This window comes from Schistocerca piceifrons, chromosome 3, assembly GCF_021461385.2.
Source record: "Schistocerca piceifrons isolate TAMUIC-IGC-003096 chromosome 3, iqSchPice1.1, whole genome shotgun sequence".
In the NCBI taxonomy this organism is placed as follows: domain Eukaryota; kingdom Metazoa; phylum Arthropoda; class Insecta; order Orthoptera; family Acrididae; genus Schistocerca; species Schistocerca piceifrons.
Window position 1 is genome coordinate 351,248,169 of NC_060140.1, and position 26,502 is coordinate 351,274,670.

A 26,502-nucleotide genomic window follows, 5' to 3' on the forward strand; every position below is an offset into this window, starting at 1 on the left:
ATAGTAATAATTTCGTCTGCGTCTATTTCCTTATGCAAATCTTTCTGTTTGACTCCACTTCGGCGACTTGTTTGTCCCTAATCTACTCCAGTTGTACAACCAGGGAAAGAGGACGTACAGTTCAACATGGAATCCCTGCCACCTGTCGTTCCTGGCGACTCCTCGCATCGTTTAGGGATGAATGCTAGATTAGAGGCAGAGCGAAAATTTTTGTGGTCCAACTGGGATTCGGTCTCGCGATTTCTCGGTTTTCGGGCACGTGCTTTACCGCTTTTTTAATACTTTGTTAGCAGTTGTTGTCATTTGATCTGGGCAGACGTCATATGATACCTCTATCAGTTGACCATTGAAGTCTTCACTTAGTTTTTTTTCCTTGTTTTTATTACAGCGGGAGTCAGTCCTGTGATCGAACACGCTGAGCTTCCGTGCCGGGCGCCGCTATATCACCCAGCCTTGCTATCAATGAATGCTTCTGCCCAAGTACTCATTACCGCGTTCTGCACTCGCGGATGGTTGAAGTGTGCGGTATCAAAAAGAGATGGACGTTTTAGAACACTTGCAAATACAAATACAAATATGGAATCTGCCGATAGAAGTCGTCTCGTTTGATCCACAACGTCATTCAAGTAGCAGATAGAAACCAATTACCTAAAGCCAGTAGGTGTAAATTACGTGACACAATTGGAATGATAATTTCTCTCATAACATAATTTTTATAGTTTTCACCAACTCTCTGTTACCACAACTTGCATTACAAAAATAATATGGAAGCAAAACGAAGGCAATAGTATGTTCCGTCATTGTTCACTACATTGCACATTATCATTACAACACGGGCCAAAGCCGACGTGCGATGTCGGTATGCTCATATCCCTGTACCACGATTAGTAATTAGCGGAATCGAGAACTTCAGAGGTTTTAGAATTTCCACATTTAGTGCACTCTTGTTTTAAACTATGAAAAACTCACCAGTTACTTATTTTTTTCTTGCTCAGCACAACACGTTTCAAGTATTTTTTCTCATTTTCAAATGGTCTTGTTTACATAAATACTTTTTGTGATGTTTGCATGTGTGATTCTTTGTTTCTATTGCACTCTCATACTGCCGAGGAAGACTTACGTTGCTAACGCTCTTTCTCTGAACAATCCTTATTCCTCAGCAGCGCAGTAGCCATCTTGAATGGAGTTCTTTTCCCGTAATTTGTTTACAGCGGCTTATCAACACAACTATACCTAAACGTTGAGATTATACTGCAACCGGAAAATCGGACAAACGGCACTAGGAATGTTTTTACACGGTAATGTTACAGATAGTGTTTTTGTGACAACAGTGAGACCAGTAACATCATAAATTCGTTTAATAATGTACACAAGAAAAAATTCGCAACTTAAAAAGTTAATTTTCTAGAACTGGTCATGGAAAATCAAAACAATAGGCACAATTTCAAAATACAAAGAAAAAAAGACAACTTACAGCGACACAATTTCTGCCACACCATGTGACCAAATCTTACAAAAGAAAGCTGCATACAAAACAGTGGTACAGAAACTAAATAACATTGAACAAAGGGTACAGGCAGAAATAATTAGATATAATTTAGCAACTTGCTGTGGCTAATGACTTCCCCAGCTCAATTACAGATAAAATGCAGAAGCAAACATTCAAAAAGAAATAAACTCTTGTCCCTTTATAAAGAATCAATAATACAATCAAACGCATGGCCAACATAAGCGTTTTGCTAGGCATGGAAAAAAAAGTAACTGGTGCAGTTTTTCATTGTTTAAATCACGAACGATACAACTACAGGTTTTCCAAGAATATCGAGTATGATAAACGAAATTAAGTTTGTGTAATATATAAGGCAAACCTGCTTAGGTCACTTAAAGCGAAAGTAGCTTCTTCAACGAAACAAACTGCAACAGAAATTAGTCTACACCTTAATCGATAAAAAAAGAATTCGTAGACTCAAGAATACGCAAAAATCACACGTGAAAGTTTCTCAAGCTGCTACTAGGACAAACTGACAACTTCAAACTATTAGACACAACCAATTTAGAAAATCAGCAGTAGCAACATATATGAAAAACAATTGATACCCATTCAAAAACATAGAAGAATAACATAAGATCTCCACCCCTTGCAGAAATGAGATGCAATGGAGCGAATGGAAAAGCTGAAAATTTTTGTACACTACAAAATGCAAGGAAATAAATTCTCCACGAGAAACTAGATAGTCGATCAGTTAACTTTTTCCAAATGCTTCTTCTGCATTTGATAATTGTAGTAATTTCCATAAATATGTACACTACCCCATTGACTCTACCCAACATCTTAAAAAAATGGAAACATAATCGATTACTCAGTAGTCAATAATGGGGAAGTACACTTCACAGTTGACAACGTCAAGCATCTCATGAATTCACTGTATTCAAGCTCTCATAGTGTCATAATATCTCTGTAACATGTTTTGAGTACAAAAGTAAACAGTGTGACTGAGACATACTGAGTAACGGAGGAGGCACAGTACTCGTAAATAGAAAAACATGTAAAAAACATTTCAAGATTCATTTAGCCTATTACAGTTTAACCTCAAAAAAGACGACAGGGCAAGATATGCAGAAATTCACACATGAAATCATCACAAAAAATTTATAAAACATTATCGGACTTCTTGCCGTGTATGTTCAGGGTAAAACCTCGAGCTTTCGACGATTACCTTCACCATCTTCGTTAGGAGCAACTGACTGCAGTTTTTAATTATTTAAATCATGACTGATGCAATTGCAGGCTTTCGAGAAACATCGATTACGATGAACGAAATTGTTTGTGTGCTCTGTTCTAGTAAAGCAAACAGAATCGAACATGTATCAGAGAACTGGTCACTTGTATTAGAGGCATTTTAAGCGCAGTAAAACGCTTCAGATGTACGCAGTGTATATAGTACGTAGCTCAGTTGTTAATCACATCCAGTGAAGCATTGCAAAACTCTCTTTGGAACTGCGCTTGAATTATCTCACTCGTTTTTTTCTTTTTTCAAGAATTTCGAAAAATTTGTGAGATTCCTACTGCTGTTTCTGAAAAAGATAGTTGTGCAATATTACGGGATAGTGGTTTCCTTCATGAAATATAGGACCACTTTTTTCAGACACAAAACACATTCAGGTGTAATAAATCGCAAATGGGAAGACAAACCAGTGGAACACAATTACATTCAAACCAGCTCTCTTTGAAAATCGTTACCTCGTAATATCATTACCAATGTACTAAGTACTGCTATTGCTCTCTCGGGCCACTTGCAATCAATAATTCAGATCGAGTTATCTGCTAATTTATGCAACATTTCTTGCTTACAGTTAACCTATAGGATTTTTATCATTCATTATGTCCAGAACGAGGAAAAATTGGGACTAATTGTACCTTCTAGAATGGAGAAACGTACGTGAAACAATTTCGGCCGTCCTAAATGAGAGACATGGCAGCTTCTCTGTGCAGCTCGTCCGCACCACGTATGCGGCGTCCGTTCCGTTCGGCGAATAAAGCAGCCATAAAAGAGGAGCTAGGGGAGGAGGGACGTGTCCATTAATGTTTACGCTCTCTGGGAACACAGTAATTTTGCGTTATCTGCGCCCGCGGCGCATGTGTTGCTGTTGCCGCCCGTAAAATACGAGCGCGGCCGTTACAACGATAGGCCACCGGCCGGGTGCCCGGCTGTGACGAGGCCGTGCGCCTGCCCTTATGTAGCCAGTCGGAGGGAGCGCGGCAGGACGACGCTCTCATGTTTCGTGCGGTCAGGCGAGCGTTCAGTTTTTCCACAAAGAGACAGCGAGTACGGCACCGCCAGCGCAAGAGAATATCATATTTAGTGCCCGTAACGGACGGTACAGCCGATATCTAATTCCTCGCAGGCGCCTGCTGTGAAAAGAGAGTATCATTGCATTTTATATACTCTGACGGAAAAAAGAAGGTACCATACCAAAAAACATTTAATGCAGAGTAATGAAATTTCGGCAACACATTTGTCTAGGTAACACACGTAAGTGATTAATATTACAGGTTAATGTAAGCGCGAGAGATGTTGCAAATGTGAAATGCTGGTACATTAATAACCGGTGTAACCGCTAGAATGTTCAATACAAGCATGAAAATGTGCATGCACTGTGTAGTACAGTGCCGGATTTCAGTTTATGGGATAGAATTCTATGTCTATTGCACTTGGTCGCTCGATACAGGGATGGTTAGTACTAGTGGTGGATGACGCTGGAGCTGTCTTCCAACGATATACCACATATATAAGAATATACACCATACAGTTGCAGTTTAACTTTATCGTTTACCTAAGTTTCAACGTTAGTAATAACGTCTTCTTCAGAACCTGTTTTTTCTTTTTTTCTTTATTGTTATTTTAAGTACCCTGTACAAAGGTGGACTGTCAGCAGCATAGTACGCTGCTCTTCAGCCGCGAGTGGTACAATATATGACATACAGGAGATACAAATAATACAATAAAAATGGCGGGCAAAAACTGTAGACACAGAAAACAATATACACGAAGCCGTTCACGCTGGACAAGAAAAAACACTAAAACCTGTTGACACGCAGCACAAAACACGGACGACTGCGATGGCACAGGTGAACGGTGGTGGCGTGACGGCGAAAGAACACTAAACACAGACACGAAGGCACACACACGAGACACTGATGGCGATGATCTCCATCGCGCGAATGTCCACTGAGCGTGTGCGAGTCCGGGGACCTGCCAAGAGAGGAGGAGGTGGGGTGGGAGAGGGAGAGGGGAGAGCAGAGATGCCAAGGGCAGGGGAGATGGGGAGGAAGAAGGGAGGAAGGGGGAGGGGAAGCCCGGGGAAAGAGGGGTGGAGGAAGGGGGGATGGGGGAAAAGGAGAGAGAAGGGAGGGAGGGTGCCCAAAGGAAAAAACACAGGAAGTGGGAGGGGGAGATCAAAGTTAATAGGAGGGATAGATGGAGGGGAGGAGGGCATCATCAGGGAGGGGGAGCTGGTAGAAGTCACCTTGGGAGAGGGTTAGGAGGGTGGAGAGATGGAGACCGGGTGGAACGTGGGAATACAAGTGCGGCAGCAGGCAGGGGTGGGAGAGGATGGGTGAGACCAGCGGGTGAGGAGGATCGAGTTTACGGGAGGTGTAGAGGATCCGTATCCGTTCGAGGAAAAGGAGGAGGTGGGGGAACGGAATTAGGTCGTACAGGATCCGTGTGGGGGAGGGGAGACGGATGTGATATGCGAGGCGGAGAGCATGGCGTTCAAGGATCTGAAGGGATTTATAAAAGGTAGGGGGGGGGGGCGGAGATCCAGGCCGGATGGGCGTAACAGAGGGTAGGGCAGATGAGGGATTTATACGTGTGCAGTATGGTAGAGGGGTCCAGACCCCACGTACGACCGGAAAGGAGCTTGAGGAGACGGAGTCGGGAGCGTGCCTTGGCTTGGATTGTCCGGAGATAGGGGGTCCAGGAGAGGCGACGGGCGAGGGTGACGCCAACGTACTTAAGGGTGAGGGTGAGGGTGATAGGACGGCCTTAGATGGTTAGCTAGAAATCGAGGAGGCGGAAAGAAGGGGTGGTTTTGCCTACAATGATCGACTGCGTTTTGGAGGGAATAACCTTTAGCAACCACTGGTTGCACCAAGTGCTGCCCTCTGTGAGGCAGACCGCGAAGCCCTCACGGTCCGCAGTCTCTAGTCACATGACAAGGCCATACAATGGGCTTAAAGTGAATTTGCTACAGCTTGTTTAATAGAAGTGACAAAACCTTATGGTTATGAATCAAGTTTTATAAAGTTGACTTAGGACATGGCCTGTTTTAGGCAAACATTTAAATAATATTTTATGTAAGTACTACACGTTGCATCCTGTAGGATGACCATATCTAATACAGTTTACTAGCGCATTATAATATTAACTTGTTGCAGGTTCTGAAGAAGACGTTATTACTAACGTTGAAACCTAGGTAAACGATAAAGTTAACCTGCAATTGTAGGCTTTATATTCTTATATAAACACTATCATTTGCTGTCGTTGCATAAAAATGTTAAAAATTATGAAATTCTTGCCAGCCGAGGCCCAGAAAGCAGCTAATAAGTATGTAGATGTTATGCATACGATCTGCAAAACAGGTATGGCCATCACTTTTATTAAACAATGTAAATTTGAAAGAACAATGTAAAGTTGAAAGAACGGCGGAACTTTACACGAAAGAAGATAACCTCAACGCTGAAGCATATGACCTCCAATTATTTTTGTCTAAAACCTTTAGAGAAAACTACAGTTTTCAGATCGATGAGTTCTGGTTACATGTCAACTTATGGTTAGATAATCGTAAAATGGAAATTGCTCAACGACATGACGAAAAGTTAAAGAATTTAGTTAGTCGAGTTAATTCCGGTGTGTCCCAAAATGCGCGCAAAACGGAGGCTGCCCAGTCTGTGTTTCATCAACACGTTGTAAATAAAGCAGATATCATTTTCACAGAAGACGAAAATAAATTGTTAAGTAAAAGCTTCAAATATGATATAGAACCTAGTTTGACCTCTCAAAATCTACGGAAGCTTGTAGTGGATCTTAAGGTTGGCCTTGATAGCGGTAAAGTAGATAAAAGTATCCAAACGAGGCTTGCTTACGATGCTTGTAAAATAATACAAAAAGAGTGTCTAGGTAGTAATACGTTCACGAAAGATATGTCCAATGTTAAAAACATTAACGAAAAGCTAAGAAATAATGAAGCCTTAATAACTAAGACCGATAAAGGGAACACGATTATCGTTTCTACAAAAAAAGAATATATTAAGGAAACGGAAATGTTCTTTGAAGAGAATGGCATCGTACCACTAGAGGTAGACCCAACGCCCGCCATACAGAGGGATATTAGAGCGAGTCTTAGCAATACTAAGAAGTTGATCGGAGAATTAAGAAAAAAGGCATTGATAAACATGAACCCCAAGCCCCTGACGCTAAGGAGTCAATTTAAGCTCCACAAAATTTTCCATCCGATCCGCCCTATTGTGGATAGCACAAATAGTGCTTATCCTAAATTAGCGAGACATTTACATTATAAAATTAAAGAATATTTCGTGTTTCAAAATAATTTTTCGATTAAAAATTCAGTGGACCTAGCCAACAGACTTAAAAACCGTAACATTTTCCGAAAACACCAAATTGGTGTCATTTGACATCATTAGCTTGTTCACAAACGTACCAGAGGATCAAACCTTGAACATTATAGAACAAAACTTAAGGTACCACAAAAAAAAAAAAAAAAAATCCACCATAGAAATTGATGAGCTACTGTTACTTCTTAGAACGACTCTTAAATACAATTATTTTTCATTCAATAAAAAATTATATTCACAGCCATGTGGCCTAGTTACGGGGAGTCCACTTGCATGTATCATGTCTGAAATTTTTATAAATTCTCTGGAGTTGTTTTTTTTCCAAAATTACCCGGAATTAGTGAACAACATCATCTTTTATGCGAGATACGTGGATGACATTCTTCTACTGGTTAATAATTCTCCAGAAGGAATAGAGCAAATTTTCGCAACAGTCTACATGAAAATATAAAATTCACACAAGAATTGGAATCAGCTGATAGATCACTAAATTATCTTGATTTAGCGTTGACTATTAAAGATGCTAAAATAGAGTTCTACATATTCCGGAAGGCAACTTATTCAGACAACATCATCCCGGCCGATTCAACCCACCCCCATGCGCATAAAATGAGGTTTTTCTATTGTAGTATTCATCGGGCGATTTCTATTCCGTTTTCAGATGTCAACCTCGAAAAATAATTACAAATTCTCGGGAATATAGCACAGAATAATGGCTATGATCCAAAGATAGTGAGGCAGTTATATCATAAGAAAACGCGAAAGAGGACAACGACTTTAGTAAACACAAATACTCAAACTCAAGATAAGACCAAGAAATGGTTGTCGGTTCCTTATATAGGTAATGTGTCCTACAAGATAGGCCGCCTGTTGAAAAATTCAGGTTTTAAAATTTCCTACTCGACGAGTAATAGTTTAAAGCAAAATTTGGTTCATTCCCTTGGGAAAGACGGTGACAAGTCAGCGAAATCAGGCCTATATAAGATTATGTGTGATGTTTGCCCATGCTATTACATAGGTTAAACAGGCAGAGCTATAGCAGTAAGGTTTAAAGAACATCTTCCAATAAAGGGCGTAGGAACACGGGGATCAGCCTTTGTGGAACATCTGGTGCAAATGGCTCATACACCTAAACCTTTACGTGACGTAGAGCTACTAAATCATTAAGTTAAGGGATATAGACTCGACACGCTTGAGGAACTACAAATTTATGCACACCTAATTACAGATAGAGGCAATTTACTGAACGATCAACTGTATCTAAAAAATAGGGCATACTTCGATGGCTTCCAGCCTATATTAGGTTTACAGTAATTCATAATGCATATGACCATTACAGTTTCTGTAATAATAGAACCTTTCCTACAGATGTCCATACGAGATTTGTTGGTCAGTTTATAAGGCTCTGTAGTAGAATGTAAATCGTAGTCATGCTGGATAGTGTTGTAACTTACAATAGTAAAATATAAAATTAATTCATAGCAAAAAGGTTATCTGACGCATGCGTAATAAGAGTTTGATTCTATACGTCTCGCTCATGCGCGCTGCCCTCTCTGAGGCAGACCGCGAAGCCCTCGCGGTCCGCAGTCTCTAGTCACACGACGAGGCCCATACAACGGGTTTTAAGTGAATTTGCTACAGATTGTTTAATAGAAGTGGCAAAACCTTATGGTTATGCATCAAGTTTTATAAAGTTGACTTAGGCCATGGCCTGTTTTAGGCAAACATTTAAATAATATTTTATGTAAGTTCTACACGTTGCATCCTGTAGGATGACCATATTTAATACAGTTTACTAGCGCATTATAATATTAACTTGTTGCAGGTTCTGAAGAAGACGTTATTACTAACGTTGAAACCTAGGTAAACGATAAAGTTAACCTGCAACTGTAGGCTGTATATTCTTATATAAACAATATCAGTTGCTGTCGCTGCATAAAAATGTTAAAAATATACCACATGTTTTCGATGGGAGACGGATATGGCGATCGAGCAGTCCAAGGTAACATGTCGACACTTTGTAGCGCAGGTTGGGTTACAACAGCGTTATGGAGGCGAACGTTATCCAGTTGGAAAACACGCCCTGGAATGCTGTTAATGAAAGACTGCACAACGGGTCGAATCACCAGACTGACGCACAAATTGGCAGTCAGGGCGCGTGGAATAACCATGAGTGTGCTCCCGATGTTATACGAAATTCCATTACAGGTGTAGGTCCAGTATGTCTAAGAGGCAGACAGGTTGGTTGCAGGCCCTCATCTGGCCTCCTTCTAACCAACACACAGCCATGACTGGCACCGAGGAAGAACCAGTTTTCATCAGAATACACAACAGAATTTCACCCTCCCCTCGAATGAGCTCTCGTTTGACACCACTGAAGTTGCAAATGGCGGTGGTTTGCGGTTAGTGGAATGCACGCTACAGGGCGTCTGTCTCGGAGCTGTCCTTGAAGTAACCGATTTGTAACAATTCGTTGTGCCCCTGTGGTGCCAACTGCTGCTCAGATTGCTGTTTCGAATGCAGTACAATGAACCAGGGGCATTCACTGAACATGAAGGTCTTCCCTCTAGGTAGTGCCACGTGGTTGTCCGGGGGCCGGTCTTCTTGCGCTGTGTATTCTTGTGACCACCACTGCCAGCAGCAGAGTACAGTGGCTCCATTTGTGCCATGTATTTCTGCAACATTCTTCTCGTAGCCCCATTACAACAGCTCCTTCAAACTCAGTGAGACATTGATAACGGCGTCTTTGTCTTCTTAAAGGCATTCTTGAATAACAACATCTCACCACTTCCAAACTCAAAGGTAACTAACGCTCATGGTGGTTACAGCATGTAGGCCTATTTAAACAAATCCTAATTTGCATCCTCACAGAGTCGCTACTAGCGCCATTCTTATGCGACTGGTGCAAAATTTGAATAGACGTCACCTTTCATATACATAAACAAGGTTACCAGCTTTAGTTTATGTTGCACAACTCCTTAGTTTTTCTATCAGTCTTTGACAAAAAAAAGTGAAGGGGCCAGAAGGCAAGGAGGAAACGAATGAAATTTCACCGTTTGACAGTGTCTATGAAATTAATTTAGTGATTATAATTGTAGTGGTGACTTCTGCCACCGAATGTATTAGGATGATCAAATATAGCGAGAAGACACCAAATGTAGTGGGTGGAGCCAGGAGGTGCCGTATTAAAACTCAGCGAGAACTTTCCAAATATTTATTGTCTCGAACTACAGTGTCCTCGTTCACCTCAGTCTGCCTCACTGGGCCCCGCAATGCTGAGGAAACACCCCAGCGGCCTGTGCAATGCAATGCTGTGTCGTGCCAGCCTTGGCCGGCCTGTGAAGTTCCGATGATGTCAGGATGGCTACGCCAGCAGCCGACTCAGTGGCCACCATCCTCGTTGCCTCCACCTTGCTCTGCTGAGAGCCATAGGCCATTCCTGCTGCTGCTTTTTCCTCTCTGGCGTAGCTGAGATCACGAAGGCAAGTGCCCACGATCCGGCGTCCGAATCTGCGGCCCTCGCCTCGGGATGTCTCCAGCATGGGTTGGGAGCTGAGACGACTGCCCGCAGTAGTGTGCCGAAGAGTGGCCCGCCACTGGCTGGCTGCGGACCCCACGTTGGCCTCAGAGGGTCGAACCGACGACCCACTGTGGACTGGGATGCTTCCGCCCCATCTGTTGCTGCATGTAGCTGGTGGTGTGACACACCTCACCGTCCAAGAGAGCTGCCACGCTTGAATGAATCTCGTTAGAAAACGGCACCTATTTATACTCGGCTGTGCACCTATGTTTTGCCAAGTGCGCCGCATTGTGTCACATATGCATAACACTTAGGTTGGCCAGTGGCCCTCTTCTGCCTGTCACTTGCGCCATGGAAACTGATGTGTGTACCCTCTCTGGCAGTTCTACACCCCTGTGGTCTCAATTTGCTTTCGCAACTGCAGGTACGTGTTACTCACCTGGCTGTAACTTGTGCACAGAATATCGCCCAAAACTAACTTTCCCTATCCTAAACGGTGGTGCCGCTTCACAATATTGAGGCAAATTTACGAAGAACAATGTACTAGCCCATTTATCAGTGTTACCTTGCACTCTCACTGACCTGGATGGATGCACTGAGCTTGCTTCTCCCGATCAATCGTTGTACCTGGTCCTTGAAATTCCTGGATTGTGGCACTGGCACAGTGATGGCATCCGAGCTGGTCCCACATTTGTTCTATCGGGGACAGGGCTGGTGATCCTGCCAATCATGGGAGTACCTCATAGACACACAAGGGCGCTGAAGACCTTGCTGTCGCGCGCCCACAAACCCCTCTACTACTTCTACTACATAGACACACATAGTGTACATGGACGAGCGTTGTCCTATTGAAAAATGGCGCCATGAGACTGTCGCATAAGAAGAACACACGAGGACGCAAGATGTCCGTGATGAATACCGTTGAGTAACCAGAGTTCCTACAGCCGCTACCAACCATGGCCTGAAGTCATACCCAATGTTCCCCCCACACTATGACACCAGGCATGAACAGTGGAAAAGTGGGACCTCTTCCCAGGTTGCCACCATAATCGCAAACGATCGTCATCCAGGGCAGTTCAGAACTGCGATTACTCATTAAAGACAGTGCGACGCCATTCATCACCAGTGCAGACGTGGTCGACCAGAACCTTGTCCTCACTTTCCCAAGCAGTCTGTCACATCAGAAAGCGCAAAATAAATATGGATACGGCATGATTCAACTAGCCAACCACATGAAAACCCACAATGGAGCACCTTTTAATTTCTGTCAGGTTCTGACTGAAAGGGGCCTATTCCAGCCCCATTTCATACACATTGAGGTAACAAAAGTCATACGATACCTCCCAATATCGTATAGGACCTCTTTTTGCCCGGTGTAGTGCTGCAGCTTGGCGTGCAAGGGCTCAACAAGGCCCCTGAAGAAATACTGAGACATGCTGCCCCTACAGCCATCCATAGCTGCGGAAGTTTTGCCGGTGCAGGATATTGTGCACGAACTGACCTTGTGATTATGTCCTATAAATGTTCGTTGGGATTCATGTCGATCGAACTGGGGGGCCAAATCATTCACAGATTACACAAAAATGAACATTTTGAACACAGATACATTCTATATTTAGTCAAGGAAGCTACGGAAGTGCAGCTAACAAACGTCCTACTAAATCGAGACTCCAAAACCCATCGAACCCACTTATTTGACGTCCGATATCTGAAAGAAAGTATTTTTATAAATCTTCGCTGCATAGCGTTCTCAGCTACAACTAATATTAATGTATAAATTTCACAGAGGAAAAATATGAACATAAGGTCTGCTGATGACATGTATCTGTGTGAGAGATGGCAAAAGATATCAGATGAACGGAATGGATAGTATTGGGCTACCACACCTAAACTGACTGCCACAGTTTCCTTATCCCAGGCAGCATGCATGCAGGAGAGCTTCTGTGGAGTTTGGAAAGTAGGAGACGAGGTACTGGAGGAAGTAAAGCTGTGAGGACGGGGCGTGAGTTGTGCTAGGGTAGCTCAGTTGGTAGAGCACTTGCCCGCGAAACGCAAAGGTCCCGCGTTCGAGTCTCGGTCCGGCACACAGTTTTAATCTGCCAGGAAGTTTAATGCATGAAAAGAGCTTGCCCCAGTTTGTGGGCGAAATAAATATTGATAAGCCGTCGGGATCTCATGTTGTTATTCTACTCAGTATTAAACAGTGGAAAGGCATGGACTACGATCTACTTCCAGGGAGACATTGATCTGAATAAATACTGGGGGAAGATGGTAGAAATCACAACACAAAATAAAAGGTATGCTGGCTGGGGCTGCAATTCTCCTGTAGTATCGCTAAATTTTCGCTAACGCCGAAAGACCGAAACGGCGATAGAATCCGAGATCATTATTGGACTGTGCCTGAAGTCACGAACCGTTAAGCTTTACCATCGCATGCCGGAGCGTACGTAAGAACAATAGGTACTCACAAGCGAGACAGCAGTTAGTGTACCTATCAAGAAAACGTTCCAGAACTGGGGCTGCAGCGGCGATGCTCAGGGCTTTTGTCAGCTGGTCGGCACCTACGGCTGAAAAAATTAGTTCCGGTGCCAACCTGCTGAGTGGTCAAACGAGGCTAGCTGTAGCCTGTTGGGCCATAGACAGCTTTCTTTCTGCTCGAGAAGCTTGCCAACCTAGCGCAGCCACGCGGTCATTTTGAACAATTTATTAATTCTTCTCAAAATGACAGCGGTCGAAATCTGTTTACAGATTTCGGTTTCTCTGTACGTAGGGAATCATTACTACAAGGTTTCTTTCGTTTCTGTAATTACATTATTTCGGTGCTTTAATTCGCTGGTGAATATGGCAAATTATGGATACAGGACCGGTTTGTTCCTCGTCCAAAATCTGTCACCTGATTTCATATTCATTAATTACTCTCAACTCATCGTTTCTTTCCGGCCTTGTGCGGCAGCCCACGTGCTCGTCAATGCATATGGCGTTCTTGGCAGGGTTCGTAACACGATGTGTTGCGTTTCAGTGTCTTGAGTAAAGGATATAAGGTGAAATTTAACAAAAGTAAAAAAAGGACAATAGATTGTTGTAAAATTAATTTGAGCGAATTAGATTAGGAAATGATGCACTAAAATTAATAGAGGAATTTTGGTAATAAAATTATTGACGAACATAGACGTAAAGATGATGTAAGAAGCAGACTGGTAACAGAAAGGAAAGGTTCTCTGAAAAAGACAAATATATTAAAATCGAATATTAATCCAAGTGTCAGGAAGTCTTTTTTAAGGCTGTCTGGAGTGTCGCCTTTTGCGGAAGTGAAACGTAGACGATAAACAGTCCAGAAAAGAAGAGAAAATAAGCTGTTAAAATACGGTGCTATAGAAGAAAGCTGAAGATTTATCGAAATTTTAAACACGTGGGTACAGGGGAAAACATAAATTGGATCACCCCCTCCCCCCAGAATTTTTGACCTGCTGGGATATAGTGGAGAGAGAGGAGATTGTGGCAGTAGGATAATCTGTAAATCAATGGGTGAAAGAGGAGACGGTAAAAGAGGCTCATATACAGACAGTGACAGTGAGAAGGAGATGCTGTGTTTGAAGACTTAACCACAAAGAAAGACTGGATAAAAGGATTTAGTATGCTCTGTGTTATAATAGCGCAAATGCGTTCGCATGCCAAAACTTTTGGTGAGGAAGGAGGAATGAGGATTGAGACAGCTGGTTCTCCACTTTTACGTTAGAGTTCTTTTGTACTCTGAAAAGAGCATTTTTTCCGCTTATCAGATACCATCTTTAAAATAGGTGGGGTAAAAGCATTATAAATTGGCAAGTGGCAAGACGCAATCAATACCATCAATGCGCGATAACAACTGTGAAGTCATTGATGACAGTGCCACTAAAGCTTAGTTATTAAAGACGGGTTTCCGAAACTCCTTCACCAAAGAAGACGAACTAAATGTTCCTGAATTCCAGCCGAGAACAACTGCCAAGAGGAGTGACACAGAAGTAGATATCCTCGGTGTAGCAAAGCAGCTTAAGTCACTTAATAAAGGCAAGGCCTCCGGTCCAGATTGTATACCTGTCAGGTTCCTTTCAGAGTATCCTGATACAGTAGCTCTATATTTAGCAACTATATACAACCACTCGCTCACAGAAAGAGCCATACGTGAAGACTGGAAAATTGCTCAATCACACAAATACCCAAAAAGGGAAATAGGAGTAATCCGCTGAATTACAGGCCTATATCACTAACATTGATTTGTATCAGTGTTTTGGAACATATACTGTGTTCGAACATTATGAATTACCTTGAAGAAAACGATTTATTGACACATAGTCAGCACGGATTCAGAAAACATCGTTGTTGTGAAACAAAACTAGCTCTTTATATTGATGAAGTAATGAGTGCAGTCGACAGGGGATATCAAATAGATTCCATATTTTTAGATTTTCAAAAGGCTTTCGACACCGCTTCTCACAAGTGTCTTATAACTAAACTGCGTGCCTATGGAATATCGCCTCATTTGTGAAACCGGATTCGTGGTCTCCTGTCAGAATGGTCACAGTTCGTAGTAACAGACGGAAAGTCATCGAGTAAAAGAGAAGTAATATCCGATGTTCCGCAAGGAAGTGTTATAAGCCCTCTGTTATTCCTGATCTATATTAACGACGTAGCAGACAATCTGTAGCCCTCTTAGATCGTTTGCAGATGATGCTGACATTTACCGTCTTGTGAAGTCGTCAGATCACCAAAACGAATTTCAAAATGATTTAGATAAAGTATCCGTATGGTGCGAAAAGTGGCAATTGACCCTGAATAAAGAAAAGAGTAAAGTTATTCACATGAATATTAAGAGAAATCCTCTAAATTTCGATCACGCGATAAGTCACACAAATCTGAAGGCTGTAAATTCAACTAAATACTTAGGGATTACAGTAACAAATAACCTGAATTGGAAAGATCACTTAGATAATTTTGCGGGTAGAGCAAACCAAAGACTGTGATTTATTGGCAGAACACTTTGAAGGTGCAACAGGTCCACTAAAGAGACTGCATGCACCACGCTTGTCCGCCCTATTCTGGAGTGCTGCTGTGCGGTATGGGATGTGCATTAGGTGAAACTGTCGGATAACACCGATAAAGTTCGAAGAAGGGCAGCTTGTTTTGTATTATCGCGAAATAGGGGAGAAAAGGCCACAGACATGGTACGTGAATTGGAGAGGCAATAATTAAAAACAGCCCTCGGTCACTATTTTTAACGAATTAACCGGGTTTCAACACTGCTAGGAGTGTCTTCCTCAGAATTTAAATCAAAGACTGGTCTATATTCTATAACATGGTCACAGAACTACAATTAAAAAGTATGACAGAATATAAGTACGGAATTATCGTGAAGGACTGGCAGTACTTATATGTCATTTATAAAATAATAAATATGCCAAAAGGGCATTAGTCACAAAGACATTTTAGATAAAGAAAACTGTGATGGCGAGTAACTAAGGGCTGCTCGTTACTTGCGTGGTACAGGTTGCAAAACGGACTAAAGGCGTTTTTCATTGCGACGGGATCTTCTGATGAAATTTCAATCACCAGTTTTCTCCTCAGATTGCGGAAACATTCTATTGACACCCGCCTACATAAGAAGAAATGATCATCACGATAAAATAAGAGAAATCAGGGCTTGTACAGAAAAATTTAAAATATCGTTTTTCCCGCGCACCGTTCGAGAGTGGATCGGTAGAGAGACAGCTTAAAGGTGGTTCACTGAATCCTCTGGTAGGTACTTAATTGTGAATAGCAGAGTAATCAAGTAGATGTAGGTGCAGATAAAGGTGAGTATAACGTACGTAATATAAAACGCCGCCGCCATGTTAAGTAATCAGTTTAGTATCAAAACAAACGTGTGTCTCATACCAGCACACACTCAGAGTTGAAGACAGTTGCACATGATAGACTAGCTTGAAGATTTGCATCAAACCAATCTTTCGAATGAAGACTGCAACAACATTACCTACAATTTGTGACTGTGTTAGGAAAACTCGATCCCAAACACCACACTGCAGAGAAATTACGGTAGCCTACTTAAAAACGTTTTCAAACGAGTTTTCTGTAATTATTTCATGCTGATAATTGTCTGAGGTTTATTCTTATGCTTTGCGCCTACATGAATTATATGAACAGGGAGGCCACAGACTCTGAGCTATGCAGCCAAAGCACAAAGAAGAGTAACACGCAAAGCTGACCGCACTACCAGGCCACAACAAACGCGGATTGGTAGCACTCTGAAAGCTCCGCTGACGTTTCATTCAGCTGGCAACAATTTTGTTGCACTACGAAAATCAAAGCATACCACATGTTCATTGTGGATGCAACGTATTAACACGAAATTGTGTACAAAGATGGTAGGAAGAGGTATAATTAGCGTCGGGGTCTGTAAAACGCAATCCCTCCCCCCTCCCCCCATCTCCTTATCCACAGACACGTGAATTTGTTGACTTCGGCACTAATTACGGAAATCACAGAATCCGTTACATTTAAGCTAGGTGTATAATGAAAATGATAAAACGTTGAAAATCATAACTACAGGTACTGTAATATGTCATTCGATAGTTTGTCCTGTTATTAAAAGTAGTTGTACAACTTTGACAAAAGTAACAGTTATAACTATATTGACTGAGAGCTCAGAAAGACGAAAAGGGACGGAAGTTTAGAGATAACTTTTCTTTGACGACGTGACATTTAGAAACGAAGCGTCCTGAATATTACACTTTTATTAACTTTCGTAATATAAACTCGACACCTTCCGAAATCTTATTGTGGCGAAAAACGCTGTAGTTCTCATAAAGCACGGTGCTGTAATAATTAAAAACTTAAAAACTTATTTCATTGTGAATGTCTAGTATCGTGGATTTCGAAATGGCTGAAGAGGGGTTATGAAGTCACTAGGTGAGATGGAAATTTGATCGCTTGACGCTGATTATGAATATTTGAGAAGCTTTGGAGCTATTATCTATCATTTAAATTAAATTATCATAAGCGTAAATAGCTCTTCTGTTCACGTAAAAACAAACAACTAGAAAATGTGTGACGTCAATAGCACTGTGTATCTTGTATATTATGGAGGGGTACAGTTTTATCCCGAATGGAAATGTTCGGTGCAGCTCTGGAATGTTAGAGCGACAGCAACGATCGAGCAGAGGCAGTACGATACACGGCATGTCTGGGCGTTTGATCGTAATCATGTCATTCTGTTCTGCCAACGGAATTAGCCAAATGTTACTATTCTGGTTTTAAAAAACACAGAAAGGGAATCTTTTTTATTTCACTCGGTCGTCTCACACGAAACACTGTTAAAGAAATAGAGAGAAACACTGTTAGCTGCATCATCTCGAACACAGGACGCGAATCTTTTTTGTATAACTCGGTCGTCTCACACGAAACGTAGTTAAAGAAACAGAAACACCGTTATCTTCATGTCTACAGTTTGCGAAGAATGGGCCTAAAATTAGTTTAAGATTGTTTAGAGTTTAATGTAGCGTAAATCACAGGTGTCTAATACATCCATAGCAATGGAAGGTAGCTGCTGTGTTGGAGAGGAAAGGTCCCGCCACCAGAGCGAATGGCGTAGTTGGGCGTATCACGTGACTGGGATCTCGGCATTGTAGTTTGTAACCTCCCCTTTCCTAATCGGCCTACTGGACTGCGATATAACTGATCGTGATCGCATATGCCAAATGAAATTTTACAGTGAGTAAAGCACCGTTACCGAAAGAAAATAACGCCGGTTAGTTGGAGGAAAGTGTATAGCAGACTCTTCTCAAGGAAAAATCTATTCTAAACTTAAGCTGAATACTAATGATAATTTTGAAAATGGTGGAATACAGTGCACTCTTTCACGAACCGCACAGGGAGGAAAAAGGGTACCACGTAATATTTACTACAAAAAGCACTGATAACACAAAGAAAACGGTGATTAGCTAGAAAAAGGGATAATTAAACGATCGCCAGCTCGATGTTGTTGTTGTCGTTGTGGTCTTCTGTCCTGAGACTGTTTTGATGCAGCTCTCCATGCTACTCTATCCTGTGCAAGCCTCTTCATCTCCCAGTACCTACTGCAGCCTACATCCTTCTGAATCTGCTTAGTGTATTCATCTCTTGGCCTCCCTCTACGATTTTTACCCTCCATGCTGCCCTACAGTACTAAATTGGTGATCCCTTGATGCCTCAGAACATGTCCTACCAACCGATCCCTTCTTCTAGTCAAGTTGTGCCATAAACTCCTCTTCTCCCCAATTCTATTCAATACCTCCTCATGTGATCTACCCATGTAATCTTCAGCATTCTTGTGTAGCACCACATTTCGAAAGCTTCTATTCTCTTCTTGTCCAAACTATTTATCGTCCATGTTTCACTTCCATACATGGCTACACTCCATACAAATACTTTCAGAAACGACTTCCTGACACTTAAATCAATACTCGATGTTAACAAATTTCTTTTCTTCAGAAACGCTTTCCTTGCCATTGCCAGTCTACATTTGCCAGCCCGATAGGGTAATGAATCTCCAGAATCTTAAGAAAGGTAATGGCAGAGAAATTTAAGCAAATAATCACTGGCGTAGCACAACAGTTCACAAGAAAATAAATGAATCAGAAAGCACTGAGTTTGCAGTTACTTAATCTGAAATACTAAATTTTGAAAGTAAAATTAAATGGAGTTACTGGTTAAATGAGTGACTGGCTTAGCTTAATCTTTGTTACGTAAAAAAAATTACTTTCAGTAACCTCAGTACAATGTAATGTAAAATTCAGAAAACGGTAAGCAATGTACTTTTGACTATTGAAACACTGAATTGAATTTACTTTAAACAAATGAGAAATTGATTTTACTTTTAAAATAACAACAATAAAATACGTACCAAGACATCAGAAGTCACTCTCTAAGTTAAATACAGAATAAATGAAATTGTGCACTCTTAATTTGTGCTGTATTTTTAGTTATTAGTTTTTCCAGGGAAATTTTACTTTACTTTAAGCAGTATCTGGTATGCAATACGAGAATGAACAGTTACTGTGGCAGAAAATGTAGACTGAAACTGGTCTTTAGCAAACACAAAACTGGCAGTAAATAGTTAATCATTTTCCATATTCTTACGACACTTGGTGATTGCATGGAAATGAAAGGGGCTTGCTTGATAATAATGTCTGAGGACAATGACAACACAGGTGCCGTACAAGATTTAATTATTGCAAGTTATTATACGAGTTATTCATTCTTTGCGAAAGAAAATGAAATGGGAAGAGCCCCCACATTTCTGTATCTGTAAGTTAACAGTCTTATGGTGGTGTAGTTGTGCGGACGCCGAAGAATGTAGCCGACGACATTGCTGAGCTCCCGTTGTTGCTGCTGCTGTTCGATGAGAACCCCGAGTCGTCTCCAGAGCCACGGACAATTATGGGACAGGCAATATCTGGAATTGCAGCTTCTTCCGCCTTTACACTTCTACTGTGCTCTCAATACTCCCGGGTGTCTACATTGGCGCGAGCATAGCTGCACACCGTGGCGGTGGGAGCGCCCAACAAACCACTTGCGCACTCTTTCATGACTCAAGTTGCTCTGCCTCCTCTCTGCTCACAACGCAACAGAGACTCTCCATACGCAAAGATAAACAACGGCACAGCTGCTACCATATCGTCATTGCTATCGATATATTTCAATAAAGTTCCCATGGCTATTACCCAGAAATCTGCAACATTTTCATTATAATTACAATCAATTATATACAGGAGAAAATAAATACACTAGTACATCGATTACGTATTAAATATAGGATTTATAATACAGCTTACAACTTCAGAATCAAAAGTACCGTGCAAGTTATAAACGTTTATTAAACGGCGAAAATTTTGGATGTTGCAGAAGGTATTTTATATGCATTTTCGTTGTTAGAAGTTGAGCAAGGTGCAATCAAAACGGGAGACGTCAGCGCATTTGACCGAGGCTAGATTCTGAGTGCCCGGCGCATAGGATGTTATATCCCCGATATCCTGCAGACACTGGGTTTTTCTCGTGCCATCGTACCAGGGTGTTTGTTTAATTTTTTATAGATGGTTCATAAATAAATTTGATACCTAAAGCAGGCTGTAACTTTTTAGTGTGTGTAATGACCATTACACTACAATTTCGTTTGATAGTTGTTCACTTCAAGAAGAATATAATAATTCCAATCCCAAAGAAAGCAGGTGCCGACAGATGTGAAAATTACGAACTATCAGTTTAATAAGTCACGGCTGCAAAATACTAACGCGAATCCTTTCCAGCCGAATGGAAAAATTAGAAGAAGCCGACCTCGGGGAGGATCAGTTTGGATTCCGCAGAAATATCGGAACACGTGAGGCAATACGGACCCTACGACTTATTGTAGAATCTAGATTAAGGAAAGGCAAACCTACGTTTATAGCATTTGTAGACTTAGAGAAAGCTTTTGACAATGTTGACTGGAATACTCTCTTTCAAATTCTGAATGTGGCAGGGGTAAAATACAGGGAGCGAAAGGCTATTTACAGTTTGTACAGAAACCAGATGGCAGTTAAAAGAATCTAGGGACATGAAAGGGAAGCAGTTGTTGGGAAGGGAGTGAGACAGGGTTGTAGCCTGTCCCCGATGTTACTCAATCTGTATATTGAGCAAGCAGTGAAGGAAACAAAAGAAAAATTCGGAGTAGGTATTAAAATCCATGGAGAAGAAATAAAAACTCTGAGGTTCGTCGATGACATTGTAATTCTGTCAGAGACAGCAAAGGACTTGGAAGAGCAGTTGAATGGAATGGACATTGTCTTGAAAGGAGGATATAAGATGAACATCAACAAAAGCAAAAGGAGGATAGTGGAATGTAGTCGAATTAAATCGGGTGATGCTGAGGGAATTAGATGAGACACTTAAAGTAGTAAAGGAGTTTTGCTATTTGGGGAGCAAAATAACTAATGATGGTCGATGTAGAGAGGATATAAAATGTAGACTGGCAATGGCAAGGAAAGCGTTTCTGAAGAAGAGAAATTTGTTAACATCGAGTATAGATTTAAGTGAAAGGAAGTCGTTTCTGAAAGTATTTTTATGGAGTGTAGCCATGTATGGAAGTGAAACATGGACGATAAATGGTTTGGACAAGAAGAGAATAGAAGCTTTCGAAATGTGGTGCTATAGAAGCATGCTGAAGATTAGATGGGTAGATCGCAGAACTAATGAGGAGGTATTGAATAGGATTGGGGAGGAGAGATCTTTGTGGCACAACTTGACCAGAAGAAGGGATCCGTTGATAGGACATGTTTGAGACATCGACAGATCACCAATTTATTATTGGAGGGCAGCGTGGAGGGTAAAAATCGTAGAGGGAGACCAAGAGATGAATACACTAAGCAGATTCAGAAGGATCTAGGCTGCAGTAGGTACTGGGAGATGAAGAAGCTTGCACAGGATAGAGTAGCATGGAGAGCTGCATCAAACCGGTCTCAGGACTGAAGACCAAAACAACAACAACAGTTATTCACAAAGAGACAATAATTTTCACCCAATTCAGTAATACTAAGGTGGAACTACATATCAATTACATAAATTTAGTTAGTAAGTAGTGCCATAACAGTGCTAATGATTTCCCTGAAAATTACTTACTAATTAGCAATTAAGATTTCGATTAATTATTAACTTTACTGTCACCTGGTTTATGGTCTCTGGGACGAGCATAGTGCTTCAGAAATCTGGAAGACGGTAAATATTCTAAACATTTCAAATCCAGTAACATCTGATCGGCAGTAGTTTGTCGATAGCACTTTGTACTGTCATCAGCGCCGTACGTTCTCCGACTGTGTATTTACCTCCATGAACTCCTGTAAGGATATACGCTGCAATAACGGCGATTGTCCAGTCTTTCTGTATTCTTTGTGAGCTATACGGCAACATGTCGCGATCGACAGCCGTGAGGATGGCAGAAGCTGTAACTCCTGGCAGATAATCTTCGGCTCAGCACATGCCCACTCCACGATTTTGACTTACGTTTATTTATATAATTAATTAGCATCAATTCAAACAGTCTTTGAAGATTCCATTTCTCTCCTGGATGGCTTTTCCGCGATTTTGTTTAACTGGTACCACTTAGTTTCGTCGCATTTGATGTCGTGTACTTTCACATACTCTGTTTCAGCTCTTTGGTAATCTATGACTTCTCTGAAATGAAGACTGTAGCGAACAGCACGATTTTGCGTTCCAGTTTCTCCCCAGTCTCCGTTATCGTCAAGTCGGCGTCCTATGCTATTGAGACACGCGCGGCCATATCCATGTCCTATGAGAAAATGAATATTATTTCTCGGAGGTAGAACGTACTTAATTTGAAGTGTTTCCCTCACACTGCGAAAGTATTCACACACAATTAATCTCTGCTCTACTATCTCCGTCACTTTTTTGGGTCGTAACCATCATTTCGCTCCTTTCTTTCTGATTATTTAGTCTAATGGCCACCTTTTTACGTAGAATAACTAATCATCCTCTTCATTTTGAAATTAGTTGGCTCTGAGCACTATGGGACTCAACTGGTGAGGTCATGAGTCCCCTAGAACTTAGAACTACTTAAACCTGACTAACCTAAGGACATCACACACATCCATGCCCGAGGCAGGATTCGAACCTGCGACTGTAGCGGTCGCGCGGTTCCAGCTGTAGCGCCTAGAACCGCTCGGCCACTCCGGCCGGCTGAAATTAGTTCTTGACAGCTGTATTTGATGGTGTTTATTAGATCGATTTCGAAGCTATGATGGTTTCATCATCAGGTAATATCGTGGGATGCTATCATGTACAGCTTCAGCATAACAGGCAACGTAAACCAAAAGGGCAAGTCGAACACTGATTATCTTGAGTAGTAGAACACGAAATGTACAATACATACACGTATACTTATGTAGCTTCTATTTCACTGCCAACATTACATTTTCGGTTAATGTATTTGCAGCTACACGTGTAAATAGTTATTGCACGAAGCAACAGTATATCAGCTGATTCTTTCCAGCAAACTGGAAGAAAACATTAATGGTTCAAATGGTTCAAATGGCTCTGAGCACTATAGGACTTAACATCTGTGGTCATCAGTCCCCTAGAACTTAGAACTACTTAAACCTAACTAACCTAAGGATATCACACACATCCATGCCAGAGGCAGGATTCGAACCTGCGACCGTAGCAGTCGCGCGGTTCCGGACTGCGCGCCTAGAACCGCTAGACCACCGCGGCCGGCAAACATTAATGGAAGGACTCCTTATAATATGAGAACAGATTCCGCGCAATGTTAGGAATATATCCCTCGGACTAAATAGACGACAAAAAACAAGTAACAGAGATGCTACAGCAGGTGTGCAATGTGAGTACCTCATTTTAAGGCAAAACCGCCTCCACTACCACAGTCAACTTCCGTCGGCTCAGGCCAATAAACGGATCACAGTGCTGTCGATAATATATTAAATCCTGGATAAAAACAACGTGGTCTAGGGGTAGCGTCTTTGACCACTAATCGAAACGTTCTCCGTCCCAGGTTCGAGCTACCGCCCCCCCCCCCCCCCCACATCCCCGTTCTTAAAATTTGAATAAAACTCTGGCGGCTGAAGGCTTTCGGCATAAGATGTCAATGGCCTGGAGCAGACTGAGGTTCGGGGCACTCTCTTGTCCTAGGGGTGGGAAATGGTCCCTACAGGCGGAAGAATCAGCAATGATCAACGGCATGAGGCTGCAGAAGGCAATGGAAACCACTGTATTAAAAGCACATAATGTATATCCACAGGACATGTGGCTTCTAATTGAAAAAAATGGATGATCTATCCATTAGCAAAAGATTTTGGAATAGTCTCCCATTCGAATCTCCGGGAGGGGACTGCCAAGGGGGATGTGACCATGAGAAAAAGATTGAATAACCAACGAAAAGGTGACGTTCTACGACACGGGGCGTGGAATGTCAGGAGTTTGAATGTGGTAGGGAAGCTAGAAAACTTGAAAAGTGAAATGCTAAGGTTTAATATAGATATTGTGGGCATCAATGAAGTGAAATGGAAAGAAGACAAAGATGTCTGGTCAGAGGAGTATTACTGTACTGGCCATTAAAATTGCTACACCAAGAAGAAATGCAGATGATAAACGGGTGTTCATTGGACAAATATATTATACGAGAGCTGACATGTGATTACATTTTTACGCAATTTGGGTGCAAAGATCCTGACAAATCAGTACCCAGAAGAACCACCTCTGGCCGTAATAACAGCCTTGATACGCCTGGGCATTGAGTAAAACAGAGAAAATGGCGTGTACATATACAGCTGCCCATGCAGCTTCAACACGATACCACAGTAAACCATCAAGAGTAGTGACTGGCGTATTGTGACGAGCCAGTCGCTCGGCCACCATTGACCAGACGTTTTCAATTGGTAAGAGATCTGGAGAATGTGCTGGCTAGGTCAGCAGTCGAACATTTTCTGTATCCAGAAAGGCCCGTACAGGACCTGCAACATGCGGTCGTGCATTATCCTGGTGAAATGTAGGGTTTCGCAGGGATCGAATGAAGGGTAGAGCCACGGGTCGTAACACATCTGAAATATAACGTCCACCGTTCAAAGTGCCGTCAAAGCGAACAAGAGGTGACCGAGACGTGTAACCAATGACACCCCATACAATCACACCGGGTGATACGCCAGTATGGTGATGACGAATACACGCTTCCAATGTGCGTTCACCGCGATGTCGCCAAACACGGTTGCGACCATCATGATGCTGTAAACAGAACCTGGATTCATCCGAAAAATGACGTTTTGCCATTCGTGCACCCAGGTTCGTCGTTGAGTACACCGTCACAGGCGCTGCTGGCTGTGATGAAGCGTCAAGCGTAACCGCAGCCATGGTCTCCGAGCTGATGGGCCATGCTGCTGCAAACGTCGTCGAACTGTTCGTGCAGATGGTTGTTGTCTTGCAAATGTCCCCATCTGTTGACTCAGGGATCGAGACGTGGCTGCACGATCCGTTACAGCCATGCGGATAAGATGCCTGTCATCTCGACTGATAGTGATACGAGGCCGTTCCGTATTACCCTCCTGAACCCATCGATTCCATATTATACTAACAGTCATTGGATCTCGACCAACGCGAGCAGCAATGTCGCGATACGATAAACCACAATTGCGATAGGCTACAATCCGACCTTTATCAAAGCCGGAAACGTGATGGTACGCATTTCTCCTCCTTACACGAGGCATCACAACAACGTCTCACCAGGCAACGCCGGTCAACTGCTGCTTGTGCATGAGAAATCGGTTGGAAATTTTCCTAATGTCTGCACGTTGTAGGTGTCGCCACAGGCGCCAACCTTGTGTGAATGCTCTGAAAGAATCATTTGCATATCACAACATCTTCTTCCTGTCGGTTAAATTTCTCGTCTGTAGCACGTCAGCGTCGTGGTGTAGCAATTTTAATGGCCAGTAGTGTAGGTAATATCAACAGCAGCAGAAAATGGTACAACTGGTGCAGGGTTAGTTATGAACAGGAACGCATCGCAGAAAATGAGATATTGTGAACAATTCAGTGATAGGGATGGTCTCATCAGAAGCGACAGTAAACCAGCACCTATAAGGGTAGCTTAGGTATCCATGCCGACGTCGCAAGCCGAAAACGAAGAGACAAAGAGGTAGAGAAAGTACATGAGTAATTCACTACTTAGAGGAAGATGAAAATGTAATAGTCACGGTGGATTGGAATGCGGTTGTAGGGGAGCGAGTAGAAGAAAGAGTTATGGGAGAATATGGACTTCATACTGGGCATGAGAGGA